Genomic DNA, 17,471 nt, shown 5'->3' on the forward strand with positions numbered 1-17,471 from the left:
CTGCACTTCAGCTATCCTTGACCTAAATAAAATCTAACCTAAATTGTTTTCATTTCATGTGGGCAATAGAGTTTAGAGCAGTCTCATTCATAACCTATGCATCAGCTCAAAAGACCTGCTCTTGTGCTTAGATGTATAGCTTCTTATGAAGTACCAGAAAGTGGAAAAGGCACACTTATGATTGGTGTACTTGTTTAAAAAAATAATAGAACTTATCTGAATGTTTAAAATAGTTTTGGGCTGAAAGCACTTTCTTGTCCACAAGAAACATTTCTTTCTCTTCTTCTATGAATATTTGTAGAACTGATTTGATATCTTCAATCAATCTGTATGCATCAAAGCCAACTTAGAAGTCTTAGGAATACATAAAAGGTAGCAACTGAAAAGTTTCAACAGTCTGGGTTGGCCATAGAATTCATTTATAAATGAAAGGCTTGAATTAGATGAACATAATTTGTCCTCTTCCAATTCTGAGAATCCAGCTGTTAAACCCTGAGAAAATCCTCAGTTAAAAAAACCTCAGTTTCTTCATAAGTAAATGAAAAATTAAACAAGCTGCTTTTTAAGGCCCCTTCTTACAAAATATTATATAATTATAAGAATAATGATCTGAGATTTATCTTTGTGAGCCTCTGATGAATTGCAATGCAGATCACATTCTTCATTCATTCAACAAAAATAATTTAGCACCTACTATATAAGTTGATGTTGTTGTTGTTCAGTCATTGCAGTTGAGTATGACTCTTCATGACCCTATTTGGGGTTTTCTTCATATATATAACCATTGTCATTTCCTTCTCCAGCTCATTTTCAGACGAGGGAACTGAAGCAAAAAGGGTTTAAGTGACTTGCCTAGGATCACCCAGCTAGTAAGTGTCTGAGGCCTAATTTGAAGTCAGAAATATGAGTCTTCATGACTTCAGGATTCACAGTGATAGGTGGGAAACTGAGTGAAGGAAATAACACTAAAAACTGAGGAATTAAAATAGATTTTCTGTAGTTGAACCTTGAAAAAAACTCAGAATTCTGAGGCAAAGATGAAGTGAGATAGCTCATTCTAAGCATAGGACAACTTTACACAGAGGCAAAAAAAATGGAATCTTCAGTTCACATAAGATGTAGACCAAATTGGCAGGAAACTTCACCTATGAAGTTGTGGTCTAAACAACTCAGAGGTTGCTATCTTATATCAGAAATAAAAAGAATAAAAATATAGAACTAGATCATGACTATCTCCATTCATTATAATTCTTTATACTTTTACTCTATACCTTTTATGCTTTATTCTTTTATGTTTATTTCATTAATTAGCTTACTCTATTTCTTCAACAAATATTCTACAAATACTTTCTGTCATGAGGCAGAATATACAAGCTTTTCCTCATACACCATGAAAAGCACCATAATAGCCATAGGATGGCATATGGAACAATTAAGGCTATCTGTCCTATAAGGAGCTATAAACTACTCTAGTAGGGGAGACAAGTTATATCCCCAATGTATCTAAGAATTTAAAGATAGTTTACACAAAATGTCTAAAGAATAGCATAGGCAATGTGTAATTTAGAATTACAGGTGAAGGAGAGATCATTAATATCTGATATTCTCCATGAAAGGTGATTAGAAATAAAGTAGGTTGAAAGGAAATATTCTAAGATAGGAAAATGGTAAATCAGAACTATAGATCTGGCAATATGTACCTTATGTAAAAGTGATAGATGGTAAACTAGTTTGGACAGAATGAAGAGTATTATACGAGATAGTAGGAGGAGAAAATTTTGAAAGGTAGGTTGGGGCCAGAGCTCTTAGAATCAGTAATACTCCTGTATGAGGAGTAAGAAATAGGAAGATTTGAATATTTAGAGGCAAAAATGCATAGTGGAAAAAGTACTTGTTCTAGGAAGTATATGGAGAATATACCCCCATTCCCACCCCACTACCAGCTAGTTGATATAATCACAGAATATATGGAGTAAATTTCAAAGTTTCAGTCATCAATATGTTAACAAAGTTCAACAACATGTTTATGTCTACTCACTCCTTTGCATTTGTGGCAAAGCTCTGTGATTGAATTGGAAGAGGAGCTCACCTTTGGACAGTCAAAGACTTGTCATGTACCTTGAGAACTATTAAAAAATCCAAGTCTGACAGGCCTTAGATACAGTTCAAGAACCTGATGATTTTGAGCCCAGAAATGGCATTTTAGAGTGATATCCCAACAATTCTACCAGAGAGCAACAACAGGGAAGAAATGTTCTCTCCTCCCACCCCCATCCTTACCCCATTACTTTGTAAAAGAGCTACTTAAAGCAGTAGATAATACCAAATCCATCAATGAGTACTTAGGAGAGGTAAGAATTTTAAGGGAGAGATCAGGGAGACATATTCTGTAGACAGGCATAATTAAAGAGAGATAATATTTAAAGCAGGAAGTAGCTTCAAGAATTGAGACCTCTGCAGAAGAAAGCTCACTAAAGATTGTAAAGAGAGCTAGGTCTGGCAGTTGAGAATCAAACTAAAGATCAAAAATTCCATCTAATGAAGACACTGAGCAAAGACTCTGAGTTTGGGGAGGGAGAAGGTTGCAAAAAGTTCAGAGGCCCTACAGCTCTATATGCATAAGTTGTTTTGGCCATATTTGTTCCCTACACTAGGATTGTGCTCTCAGTTTTTCCCCAGTGTTCACAAAAACATTTTGTGTATCTGTGGAGAAAATATGCCTCTGGTTTATAGGGAATGGTTAGTAGCTGTTATTTTTACTATTCCATCTTGGTAAGAAGCTTTTGTTATGAACTAGTTATATCTATTTGGTAGGCAGAAAAGGTGAACAAACTAGCAGAGGTTCATGCCCTAAAGTTTGTGAGAATAGTTATCTCTGTGGAGATCTGCAAGCCCAGGAGGGATTCTACCTGTAAAGGATAAGATTGGGCTAGAATACCAGTGAAGTCTCCTTAGTCTCTTAAATAATGAAAGCAGTATTCTACAAATGTAACAGAAGCTTGCTCAATTAGAAAATACTCCTTAAGAATGGGACCAATTGGAGGTGGAGCCCAGAAAGACACACATATGCTAACCCTCCCCCCACAGCCCATAAAATACCTATAAAGGAAGACTCTCAACAAATTCTAGAGCAGCAGAAGCCACAGAACAACAGAGTGGAGGAGATTTCCAGCCCAAGGTGACCTGAAAGGCCAATGGGAAATGTCTGTAGCACAGGTGGAGGAGAGGACCCCAGCCCAGTCTTGGCTGCAAAGCCTGGCACAGCTCTGGGAGGAAGACGTGAACAGGGCTTGGGAGTGGAATCTCCACTCACAGTGGCAGTGGTTTGCAGATCCCTCAACCCACAGGTGCCAAAGGTCAGTGATAGGATTTTTTTCAGCTGGCCAAGAAGGGAGAAGGTGGAAGGGCCTTCCCATAGCTCCAGCCTCAGGCAGTGGTTACAGAGGCCACATCAGGCAGGCATCAGCAGTTCCCATAGCAGGCCCTACAGCAGCCCGGATCCATTGTTCCCCTGGGAGCACTGAGCAACTGATTCTTACCTCAGCCTTGTATAAGAGGCCCTGCAGTAGCTGATCTTTCTCTCACACTGAATGGTGGCCCTGTCCCCACAGTGTATCTGAATATGAGCCCCCAGTGCTGGCTTGGCAGAACTAGAGGCCAGGTGGTTGTAAAGAGGAAACTCTGCGAAGATTCTGGGCACAAAAATCTCTCCCTGCTCCCAGACCAGTGCACATGCTTGATTGTACCACTTGGGAGAAAATGAGATCTCACAGATCCCCAGAGTATACCCTACACTTGAGAAAGGACCCAAAAGTCAAGTAACTGACTGGGAAAATGCCCCAAAAAAAGGGAAAAAAATAAGACTATAGAAGATTACTTTCTTGGTGAACAGATATCTTCTTCCATTTTTTCTGATGAGGAAGAAAAATCCTTATCATCAGGGAAAGACATAAAAGTCAGAGCTTCTGTATCCCAAACATAAAAAATAAATATTCAATGGGCTCAGACCATGGAAGAGCTCAAAAAGGATTTTGAAAATCAAGTAAGAGAGGTGAAGAAAAAATTAGGAAGAGAAATGAGAGAGATGCAAGAAAAGCATGAAAAGCAGGTCAATACCTTGCTAAAGGAGACCAAAAAAAAAAAAATGCTGAAGCAAATAACACCTTTAAAAATATGCTAACTCAATTGGAAAAAGAGGTCCAAAAAGCCAATGAGGAGAAGAATGCTTTCAAAAGCAGAATTAGCCAAATGGAAAAGGAGGTTCAAAAGCTCACTGAAGAAAATAGTTCTTTCAAAACTAGAATGGAACAGATGGAGGCTAATGACTTTATAAGAAACCAAGAAATCATAAAACAAAACCAAAAGAATAACAAAATGGAAAATAATGTGAAATATCTCATTGGAAAAACAACTGACCTGGGAAATAGATACAGGAGAGACAATTTAAAAATTATGGGACTACCTGAAAGCCATGATAAAAAAAAAGAGCCTAGACATCATCTTTCATGAAATTATCAAGGAAAACTTCCCTCATATTCTAGAACCAGGGGGCAAAATACATATTGAAAGAATTCACCAATCACCTCCTGAAAGAGATCCAAAAAAAGGAACTCCTAGGAGCATTGTGGCCAAATTCCAGAGTTCCCAGGTGAAAGAGAAAATATTGCAAGCAGCTAGAAAGAAACAATTCAAGTATTGTGGAAATACAATCAGGATAACACAAGGTCTAGCAGCTTCTACCTTAAGGGATCGAAGGGCATGGAATAGGATATTCCAGAAGTCAAAGGAACTAGGACTAAAACCAAGAATCACCTACCCAGCAAAACTGAGTATAATACTTCAGGGGAAAAAATAGTATTTCAATGAAATAGAGGACTTTCAAGCATTCTTGATGAAAAGACCAGAGCTGAAAAGAAAATGTGACTTTCAAACACAAGAATCAGGAGAAGTATGAAAAGGTAAACAGGAAAGAGATATCATAAGGGACTTACTAAAGTTGAACTGTTTACATTCCTACTTGGAAAGACAATATTTGTAACTCTTGAAACTTTTTTCAGTATCTAGGTAGTTGGTGGGATTACACATACTCACACGCACACACACACATACACACACACACACACACAGAGACAGAGAGAAAGAGATAGAGACAGAGAGAGACAGAGAGCCCAGGGTGAGTCAAATTGGGTGGAATCATATCTTTAAAAAATGAAATTAAGGGGTGAGAGAGAAGTATATTGGGAGGAGGAAGGGAGAAATGGAATGGGGCAAATTATCTCTCATAAAAGAGGTAAGTAAAAGACTTTTTCAGTGAAAAAGGGGAGAGATGAAAGAAAAAATATGAAGCTTATTCTAATCACACTCAACTAAAGGAAGGAATAAAGTGCACACTCCTTTTAGTATGAAAACCTATCTTATACAGGAAAGCGGGGGAGAAGGAGATAAGCAGAGTGGAGGGAATGATGGAAGGAAGGGTAATGGGAGGAGGGAGCAATTAGAAGTCAACATTCTTGGGGAAGGACAGGGTCAAAAGAGAGAGTAGAAGAAATGGGAGGCAGGATAGGGTGGAGGGAAATATAGTTGGTCTTACACAACATGAGTATTATGGAAGTCATTTCCAAAACTACACTGATATGGCTTATATTGAATTGCTTGCCTTCCCAGTGGGGATGGGTGGGGAGGGAGGGAGAAAGAGAAGTTGGAACTCAAAGTTTTAGGAACAACTGTTGAGTATTGGTCTTACATACAACTAGAAAATGAGAAATACAGGTAATGGGGTATAGAAATTTATCTTGCCCTACAGGATAAAAGAGAAGATGGGGATAAGGGAAGGGAGGAATGTTAGAAGGGAAGGCAGATTGGTGATAGAGGTAATTAGAATGTTTTGTGTTTTGGGGTGGGGAGAGGGGAGAGATGGGGAGAAAATTTGGAACTCAAAATCTGGTGGAAATGAATGTTGAAAACTTAAATAAACAAATAAAGAAAGAATGGGACTAATTGGAGCTCTCAGAATTTCAATTCCTTTGAAACTGAGGACTCAAGGGTAAATATATTGTATTACAACACAAAAGGAAAGAGAGGGTAGCCCCTACTAGGGTCTATGACAAGGTATTAGAGACAAGTCAGGCTGCACTGGGAAGTTTAAAACTAGAGTGCCAAGTAGCTCTGTATAGTAAGGCAAAGTAATACATTTCTGGCATATAATTGCACTTTTCAAGAAATAATAGCAAGGCTATATGTCTTGAAAACTCAAAAGTCTCCTTATACTATGAAACTTGAATGAGCTTTCCCCCCCATCACAATGGGAAAAGAGGATGAGATTGGACTTCCCCAGAATAGGTCTTCTTAACTTCCTGTTACTTTGCCATTTGTTTCAGTCCCTATTCTGACAAAGTATTTTACTAATTGAGTCCTGTCTTTTTCCTGACCTTAGCATTACAAAAAATGAATATTTAGATCTGAGTGATTTTGGAAGTTCTCTGAATGGAGACTGTATAAGAAACAAATAAGCTAGATCAATGAAATCACAATTATTTAAAATACATGCAGATATGAATCTCTAATCAGAAACTGTCTATGAGATAATTAATCCTCCAACAAAATATGGAGTACACTGAGGAGACAGATGGGATTTTCATATGGCGGGACTAGTTAAGAGTATATTATAGGGATATAATCTTAAAGCAATAGTTCCAAGACTTACATGATATCAGTAGAAAAGGAAAGGAAGGGATAAATATAAGAGACAAATGAATTTCAGAATCTACAGTACTTGATTGACTAATCATGGAAGATAAGACAGAGAAAAATATCAGAAATTTCTCTGGTGCTGTAAATCTAAATAGCTTAGTGATATTATTTATCATTGACAGAGATCATGAAGTAAAATGATAGGAAATTATACAAAACTATTGCATTAATTGTTGTCTTTGGTTCTTAAAGAGGACCAAAATGATATCATTATATTAAAGTCACAGTATGTCTGACTATGACTGGTGAGGCCAATATAAGCTTGGAATGCTCTACTACAGGTCCAGCACAAATAGTCCATGTGAACAGTTGGGGTGTGTTCTCTAAATCTGTACATCTCAAATTTCTTTTGAGCTACTTAAATTCTGCTTTGCTCATGGAGCACAGCACCTTCTTTGATGCCAGTACATCATGCTCGGCAGTCATTTGCCATTATCTCCCATTTCATGTAATCAACTCCAAAACTCTTTAGAGAGCCCCTGAAAGTGTCCTTGTATTGCTTCTTCCAAACACCATGTGAATACTTGCCTTGTGTGAGTTCTCCAATACCCAGAACTCAAAAAACCTGGAAGCATACATTATCTAGGGGAATAAAAACCTCTCTACTTGTCAGGAATTACTGAGAAAACTGGAAAATAGTATACAAGAAAGTAGGTTTAAACCAATACCATACAGTATATATCATAATATACAATATAAATATGATCTAAATATGTCATAACATTTTTTAAAAAATCAGTTACTTTTCAAGCTATAGCTAGGGGATGAATACTTAAACAAGGGATAAATATCATTACAAAAGATAAAAGATATAATTTTGATTACATGCTTGAACAAATTAAATACCACTAGAATAAGAAGAGAAGTGTACAACTAGAAAAAAAATCTGTATTCAATTTCTGATAAAAGCTATATATCTAAGATATTTTTAGATTACAAACAATTGTAAAATATTAAAAGTCAATTCCTAACAGAGAAGTGGTCAAAGGACATAAAAATATATTTCCAGAGAGAAGAATTGAACATTTTAAAAACTACATAAAAAATGCTCCATATTCCTAAGAATAAGAGAAATGTAAGTAAAAATAGGTGAAGTTTCACTTCATACGAGCAAACTGGCAAAGAAAAAAAGGATGAAATAATCAATTTCAGGGGAGAATATAGAAAGATAAGTATGCTTGCATAATTGGTAAAGCCTCTGATTGCTTCAGAAAGCTTGAAAAGAAATCTGGAATTATGCTAAAAAAATAACTAAAATCCTCATATATTTTGATACAGAAATTAAGCATATGCCACAGGATATCAATGATTTAAAAAATGATCTATGTACACTGAAATATTAATGGTATCATTTCTGTCATATTATAAAAGGAAATAAGCAAATACTCACAAATTGGGAAATTGTTAAATGATTTGTTGTACACCACATAGTAGAGTTTATACTATTAAAGATGACTAGTATTGTGAATAAAGATAAGGAGAAGAATTACATGAATTGATGAAAAATCAAGTATTAAGAACCAAGATGACAACTGATCATAAGAAAGTGGCTTACCATGGAGTTTAAGGAGACAAAGGGACTTGCTCCCTAATGGTAAAACCAAGAAACACGGTATGATATATAGGAAGTGAGCCACAAAGTCAAGAAGACTTAAGTCTTAATCCAACCCCAGATAACTGCTATTTGAGCAAGTCACTTAGTGTCTCTGGGCCTCAGTTTCCTCACCTATAAAATGAAGAGGATTAGTCACAGTGGATCACAGATTTAGAGTTGAAAAAGACCTTGAAGTTTACTGAGTGCAAAGTCTTTTTAAGCTCTAAATCCATGATCCCTCATTTTTAATGGCTTTTATTTTTCAATAAGTTTTCTCTACTGATCTTGTGATCCTGGAAAACACTAAGCAAGGTCAGAAAAGGTTTATTAAAAATAAGCAAGGGGGGCAGAGCCAAGATGGCGGAGTAGAAAGACGCACATACGCTACCTCTGAACCCACTGCCCATAAAATACCTGTAAAAAAAAGAACCACCAGCGAATTTGGGAGAAACAGAAGCCACAGAACAGAGCGGACGAGATTTCTGCTCCAGAGAGCCTGAAAACGTCTCGCAAAAGGTCCCTCGCGCCCCAGATCTGGAGCAGAGTCCAACCCTGCCTCTGCAGCGCGGCACGGAAAGGAGCGGATCCAAGCAGGCATCAGGGACGGAATCTCCAGTGGCCACGTAGGTCCCTCCACCCACAGGTAGCAAGGGTCGGTGAGAGGGTCTCTTTGGTGGGTCGAGAGGGGAGTGGGGTGCCCCCATAACTCAGGCCCCCTCGGGAAGCAGCAGAGGAGGTGGGAGCAGACCAGGGCTCCCCAAGCAGACAGGAGCCTGGATCCATTGTTGAAGGTCTCTGCATAAACCCCCTGAGGGAACTGAGCCTGTGAGGCGGCCCTGCCCTGACCTGAGCACCTGAACTTAATCTCACACTGAACAGCAGCCCTGCCCCCGCCCAAAGCCCTGAGTCTGGGAAGCAGCATTTGAATCTCAGACCCAAAGTGCTGGCTGGGAGGATCTGGAGGTGAGGTGGGGGTGGAGAGGACACTCAGAAGTCAAGTCACTGCCTGGGAAAATGCCCAGAAAAGGGAAAAAAAAATAAGACTATAGAAGGTTACTTTCTTGGTGAACAGGCATTTCCTCCCTTCCTTTCTGATGAGGAAGAACAATGCTTACCATCAGGGAAAAATGCAGAAATCAAGGCTTCTGTATCCCAGCCCACTCAATGGGCTCAGGCCATGGAAGAGCTCAAAAAGGATTTTGAAAATCAAGTTAGAGAGGTGAAGGAAAAACTGGGAAGAGAATTGAGTGACATGCAAGCAAAGCATGAAAAACAAGTAAACACCCTGCTAAAGGAGAACCAGAAAAATGCTGAAGAAAATAACACCTTGAAAAATACGCTAACTCAATTGGCAAAAGAGGTTCAAAAACCCAATGAGGAGAAGAATGCTTTCAAAAGCAGAATCAGCCAAATGGAAAAGGAGATTCAAAAGCTCACTGAAGAAAATAGTTCTTTCAAAATTAGAATGGAACAGATGGAGGTTAATGACTTTATGAGAAACCAGGAAATCACAAAACAAAACCAAAAGAATGAAAAAATGGAAGATAATGTGAAATATCTCATTGGAAAAACAACTGACCTAGAAAATAGATACAGGAGAGACAATTTAAAAATTATGGGACTACCTGAAAGCCATGATCAAAAAAAGAGCCTAGACATCATCTTTCATGAAATGATCAAGGAAAACTGCCCTGAGATTCTAGAACCAGAGGGCAAAATAAGTATTCAAGGAATCCACAGATCACCGCCTGAAAAAGATTCAAAAAGAGAAACTCCTAGGAACATTGTGGCCAAATTCCAGAGTTCCCTGGTCAAGGAGAAAATATTGCAAGCAGCTAGAAAGAAACAATTCAAGTATTGTGGAAATACAATCAGGATAAGACAAGATCTAGCAGCTTCTACATTAAGGGATCGAAGGGCGTGGAATAAGATATTCCAGAAATCAAAGGAACTAGGACTAAAACCAAGAATCACCTACCCAGCAAAACTGAGTATAATACTTCAAGGGAAAAATTGGTCTTTCAGTGAAATAGAGGACTTTCAAGCATTCTTGATGAAAAGACCAGAGCTGAAAAGAAAATTTGACTTTCAAACACAAGAATGAAGAGAAGCATGAAAAAGTTAATAGCAAAGAGAAGTCATAAGGGACTTTACTAAAGTTGAACTGTTTACATTCCTACATGGAAAGACAATATTTGTAACCCTTGAAACTATTCAGTATCTGGGTACTAGGTGGGATTACACACACACACATGCATACGCACACGCACGCACACATAGAGACAGAGTGCACAGAGTGAATTGAAGAGGATGGGATCATATCTTAAAAAAATGAAATCAAGCAGTGAGAGAGAAATATATTGGGAGGAGAAAGGGAGAAATGGAATGGGACAAATTATCTCTCATAAAAGAGGCAAGCAAAAGACTTATTAGTGGAGGGATAAAGAGGGGAGGTGAGAGAAAAACATGAAGTTTACTCTCATCACATTTCACTAAAGGAAAGAATAAAATGCACACTCATTTTGGTATGAAAACCTATCTTACAATACAGGAAAGTGGGGTATAAGGGGATAAGCAGGGAGGGGGGGATGATGGAAGGGAGAGCATGGGGAGGAGGGAGCAATTTGAGGTCAACACTCATGGGGAGGGACAGGATCAAAAGAGAGAACAGAAGCAACGGGGGACAGGATAGGATGGAGGGAAATATAATTAGTTCTTACACAACACTACTATTATGGAAGTCATTTGCAAAACTACACAGATTTGGCCTATATTGAATTGCTTGCCTTACAAAGGGAAGGGGAGGGGAGGGAGGGAGGAAGAGAAGTTGGAACTCAAAGTTTTAGGAACAACTGTCGAGTACTGTTCTTGCCACTAGGAAATAAGAAATACAGGTAAAGGGGTACAGGATGGAGACAAGGGCAGAGAGGGATGATAGAAGAGAGGGCAGATTGGCAGACAGGGGCAATTAGAATGCTCGGTGTTTTGGGATGGGGGGAGGGGACAAAAGGGGAGAAAATTTGGAACCCAAAATTTTGTGAAAATGAATGTTAAAAGTTAAATAAATAAAAAAAGAAAAAAAAATAAGCAAGATTTATCTTTGAAACATTCCTCCTCCAGTTTGGTCACAATTTCATCCATCAAATCTCCTTGACCAACATTCCTGACATTTAAATAGGAGAGAGAATTCAAAGCATACTGAAGTACAAATTTTAGTAAACCTCATGAATATGCTAAACTTATTTTTGACAAAAAGTGTGTAACATTTCATTAAGAAGACACATCATGATTTCGAAACTGGTAATTAAGGTTAGGTAATCCCCTTTTGCTTATTCCTGTAGGCTGTAGACTGATGATTTTCATTATTATTAGCATGTAGGCTTGTATTTTTTTAATTACAGAGTATTTTTGTTATTTAACATTAATCCTTTACATCTTCATCTCAGATGCTAAAAATATATGGTAACATGTTATTGGTTGTTTGGTTACTTATAGTCTGTCTAGCTCTTGTTCTGAAAGGTGCCTATTTTTGCAGACAGACAGAAAAACCTTGCGAAAAAGAAGTTGGTTGTTTTTTGTCCTTCGTCTTTGAAGAACACTAAAAGGACATCACCATGAGAAAGTGAAATTTCATTGTGTCTGACTGTGGCTGATCAGACCAATATGAGCCAAGAATGCTCTACCACAGGTTGGGCACAGATAATCCATGTGCATATTTGGGGTGGATATCCTAAATTTGCACATCTCAAGTTTATTTTGGTCTGTGTCAATTCTGCTTTGCTCAAAGAGCACAGCACCCTTTCTGACGCGGGCATGCCATGCTGAGTGGTCCTGTGCCAGTGTCTCCCAAGTCACACAGTCAAATCCAAAGTTCTTGGGAGAGACCTTGAGAGTGTCCTTGTATCCCTTCTTCTGACCACCATGTGATTACCTGCCCCATGTGATATCTCCATAAAATAGTCTTTTTGGCAAGTGTACATTTTGCATTCAAACAAAGTGGCCAGCCCATCAGAGTTGCACTTTCTGAAGTATACTTTGAATGGTTGGCAGTTCAGTTCGAACAACGACTTCAGTGTCTAGTACCTTATCCTGCCAGGTGATCCTCAGAATTTTCCTGAGACAGTTCAAATGGAAGCAATTCAGTTTCCTGGCATGGTGCTGGTAGACTGTCCATGTTTCACATGCATACAACGAGGTCATCACAACAGCTCTGTAGATCTTTAGTTTGTCAGTCATTCTAATATTTCTCTCCCAAACATTTTTTCAGAGCCTCTCAAACACTGAACTAGCTCAGGCAATGCGTGCATCAACCTCATTGTTAATGTGTACATCCCTGGAAAGTACACTACCAAGGTCAGTGAACTTATCCACAGCATTCAAAACCTCTCCATTTTTTATAACTGATGCTTCTGTGTATGGATGGTGCAGTGGTGGCTGATGTTGATTTTTGGTGTTAATTAATAGGTCAAAATTAGCACAGAGAATTGAGTCATACTTGGTTGCATCTCAGCTTCAGAGGCTGCACTGAGAACACAATCATCTGCAAACAGGAAATCATGCACCAGCATTCCCTCCACTTAGGTCTTGGCTTGTTGTCTTTTCAAATTGAAAAACTTGCCATCAGTACACTAATTGACTTTGATGCTGTGTTCATCGTCATTGAAAGAATTTGACAAGGTGGCTGAAAACATCATGCTAAAAAGCATGGGAGCAAGCACACAGCCCTGTTTCACTACATTAGTGACTGGGAAGGCATGAGAGTATTGTTCACTATCCAGAACCTAGGAAAACATGCCATCATGAAATTAATGTACAATATTGATGAACTTCTTTGGGCATCCAAATTTTGATGTAATTTTGACTAGAGAAAATAACCTCTCTAAGACGGTTTCATCATCTGTAAATTGAAGGCTTTGAATTAGATGACCTCAAAAGTTTCTTATAGTTCTAGCTCTACAAACCTATGTTCCCCTGGAGTTGTAAATTAGATTCCACTCTCTTCTTGTAATTATGTTACATACATCACTGTTCAGGTGGCATTTTAGCTTATTTCTTTTAAATTCTTTTAAAAATTATTTATCTTTATGAAAAGTTTGTAGTGTCTGACATTTTGTCTTTTTTCCATGACAAGGAAAATGGGGATATTTTAGTAGGATTGGAGTTATCCTGGTAACTATTTACCAATCAGTTGCCCCAAAATGTGTGTAGGACATATATTCAGAACTAATCCGCATGACTGAAATTATCTTTATCACAGTCTTAAGTCTATAAAATTCCTGTTAGTGGGTAGTCTAATGTTTCTTTCAAGATTTAACTGGTGAATTTTTCCTGCTTTCATTTTGCCCTGTGGATCTGTGAAATTTTCATATATGATTTCATGAAATATGATTTTCAGATAACTCAATTATTATTAAATGATCTCTCTTAGACTTGTTTTCCAAGTTTGGGTTTCATATTATGTTAAATACATGGTATTATTTCTCCCAATATTTAATTGTATATTAATATTTCCCATGTCTCATGGATTCATTTTTTAATTAATTATTTAACTTTTAACATTCATTTTCACAAAATTTTGGGTTCCAAATTTTCTCTCCATTTCTCCCCTTACCCCACCCCAAAACACCAAGCATTCGAATTGCCCGTATCAACAATCTGCCCTCTCTTCTATTATCCCTCCCTTCCCTCGTCCCCATCCTCTCTTTTGTCCTGTAGGGCCAGATAACTTTCTATACCACATTACCTGTATTTCTTTTTTCATAGTAGTAAGAAAAATACTGGACAGTTGTTCCTAAAACTTTGACTTCCAACTTCTCTTCATCCCTCCTTCCCCACCCATTCCCTTTGGGAGGCAAACAATTCAATATAGGTCATATCTGTGTAGCTTTGCAAATTACTTCCATAATAGTCATGTTGTGTAAGGCTAACTATATTTCCCTCCATCCTATCCTGTCCCCCATTGCTTCTATTCTCTCTTTGGATCCTTTCCCTCCCCAAGAGTGCTGACTTCAAATTGCTCCTTCCTCCCATTGCCCTCCCTTCCATCATCCCCCTCACCCTGCTTATCCCCTTCTCCCCCACTTTCCTGTATTAGATAAGTTTTCATACCAAAATGAGTGTGCATTTTATTCCTTCCTTTAGTGGAATGTGATGAGAGTAAGCTTCATGTTTTTCTCTCACCTCCCCTCTTTTTCCCTCCACTGAAAAGTCTTTTGCTTGCCTCTTTTATGAGAGATAATTTGCCCCATTCCATTTCTCCCTTTCTCCTACCAATATATTTCTCTCTCACCCCTTAATTTGATTTTTTTAAGATATGATCCCATCCTATTCAATTCACTCTGTGTTCTGTGTGTGTGTGTCTCTGTGTGTGTGTGTGTGTGTGTGTGTGTGTAATCCCACCAACTACCCAGATACTGAAAAGTTTCAAGAATTACAAATATTGTCTTTCCATGTAGGAATGTAAACAGTTCAACTTTAGTAAGTCCGTTTGCTGTTTACCTTTTCATGCTTCTCTTCCTTCTTGTGTTTGAAGGTCAAATTTTCTTTTCAACTCTGGTCTTCTCATAAAGAATGCTTGAAAGTCTTCTATTTCATTGAAAGACCATTTTTTCCCCTGAAGTATTATACTCAGTTTTGCTGGGTAGGTGATTCTTGATTTTGGTCCTAGTTCCTTTGACTTCTGGAATACCATATTCCACACCCTTCGATCCCTTAATGTAGAAGCTGCTAGATCTTGTGTTATCCTGATTGTATTTCCACAATACTTGAATTGTTTCTTTCTAGCTGCTTGCAATATTTTCTCCTTGACCAGGGAACTCTGGAATTTGGCCACAATGTTCCTAGGATTTTTTCTTTTTGGATCTCTTTCAGGAGGTGATTGGTGGATTCTTTCAATATTTATTTTGTCCACTGGTTCTAGAATATGAGGGAAGTTTTCCTTGATAATTTCATGAAAGATGATGTCTAGGCTCTTTTTTTGATCTTGGTTTTCAGGTAGTCCCATAATTTTTAAATTGTCTCTCCTGTATCTATTTTCCAGGTCAGTTGTTTTTCCAATGAGATATTTCACATTATCTTCCATTTTTTCATTCTTTTGGTTTTGTTTTGTGATTTCTTGGTTTCCCATAAAGTCATTAGCCTCCATCTGTTCCATTCTAATTTTGAAAGAACTATTTTCTTCAGTGAGCTTTGGAAGCTCCTTTTCCATTTGGCTAATTCTGCTTTTGAAAGCATTCTTCTCCTCATTGGCTTTTTGAACCTCTTTTGCCAATTGAGTTAGCCTATTTTTCAAGGTGTTATTTTCTTCAACATTTTTTTGGGTATCCTTTAGCAAGGTATTAACTTGCTTTTCATGCTTTTCTTGCATCTCTCTCATTTCTCTTCCCAGTTTTTCCTCCACCTCTCTAACTTGATTTTCAAAATCGTTTTTGAGCTCTTCCATGGCCTGAGCCCATTGAATATTTATTTTGGATGTTTGGGATACAGAAGCCTTGACTTCTATGTCTCTCCCTGATGGTAAACATTGTTCTTCCTCATCAGAAAGGAAGGGAGGAGATATCTGTTCACCAAGAAAGTAAACTTCTATGGTCTTATTTTTTTCCCTTTTTGGGGCATTTTCCCAACCAGTTACTTGACTTTTGGGTCCTTTGTCAAGAGCAGGGCATACTCTAGGAATCTGTGAGATCTCAGTTCCTCCAAGGTGGCACAATCAAGCATATACTGGTCTGGACTCAGAGAGGGATTTTTATGACCAGAATTTTAGCAGTTAACTCTCCACAGCCACCTGGCCTCAAGTTCCCAAGTCAGCACTGGGGGCTGAATTTCAGACAAGCTGGATGGGCAGGGCCACCCTTCAGTTTGAGACAAAGACCTGCTCAGCCAGGGCCTCTACCCAGGCTGAGGTAAGACTCAGCTCTTCCATGGCCCTATGGGTTTTTATGCTCCAACAATGGAGCTTCCAGGCTGCTGTGCTGCCTCTGTGGCCACTGCCTGTTGCTGGAGCTATGGGAAGTCCCTTCTCCCTTCCTGGACACCTGATAAAACCCCATCACTGACCTTTGGTGGCTGTGGGCCGAGGAATCTCAGGACCCCCTACTGTGAATTGAGATTTTGCCCCCGAGGTGTCCTCCTCCTGGGGTTTCGTCATGCTGCACTGCTCAGCCAAGGCTGGGCTGGGCTCCACGCTCTGTTGTGCGTCATTTCTGTGGGCCTTTCAGGTTACCCTGGGCTGGAAATCTCCTCCACTCTGTTGTTCTCCACTTCTGCTGCTCCAAAATTTGTTGAGAGTCCCTCTCTACAGGTATTTTATGGGCTGTGGGGAGGACCCTGTGTAAGTGTGTCTTTCTAGTCCACCATCTTGGCTCCACCCCCCTCATGGATTTATTTTGTTTAGGTGGTTGGATTTTCAGTTTCAGGAATTTCAGTTTGGGGGTAAATTTTAACCTCTATGTTCTCTAAGGTAATGATTCTCATTGCCATTTTTTCCTCTCTATTCTATTTGTATCTCTTTTTCCATTTCTTCTAGGCATTCATTATCTTTATGATGAGTACAATCTTTTCTCTCAGGCTTTATTTTAATGTGTTGCAGAAATATTCTTCTGATTTTACCCTTGGATTTTTCTCAGCCCAGGTTATTTCTTTGTTATTGGTGTTTTCTTTTCCTATTTAGTCATTCTCCATTTTTGGTTTGTAAATCAGTGTCTTTATACTTGGAACAAAATCTTCTCCTACACCCTTGGATGCCATAGATACCCTCTATTTAACCCTGAGTTCAATGACTGAGACAACAATTTGTCTTCTCCAGCAATTATCTGTCCATTTGTCTAGATTTTGTCAAGACTTAAATAGCCTAAATTCTGGGTAGGACATTGATTATCTAGATGCTAGTCTAATTTTGTCTTTTCCTGAAGCTAAGGTATCTGGAAATTGCATCCTGTGGTGAGTGAATTTCCAGGGTTCTGTGCAAGCTGGATACTACTCTGCAATGGTTTCTTGTTATAGCTCTGGCTACTGAGTTGTACTAACATGAGTTCTTCTCTGGCCCTGTCTCTTCTGTCATACATGGATTTTCTCATATTTTTCCCTCCACCTACTAGGGCCTGTCTCCTCTCAATATTTCCTTAGTATT

The sequence above is a fragment of the Notamacropus eugenii genome, chromosome 1, assembly GCF_028372415.1.
Source record: "Notamacropus eugenii isolate mMacEug1 chromosome 1, mMacEug1.pri_v2, whole genome shotgun sequence".
Classification (NCBI taxonomy): domain Eukaryota; kingdom Metazoa; phylum Chordata; class Mammalia; order Diprotodontia; family Macropodidae; genus Notamacropus; species Notamacropus eugenii.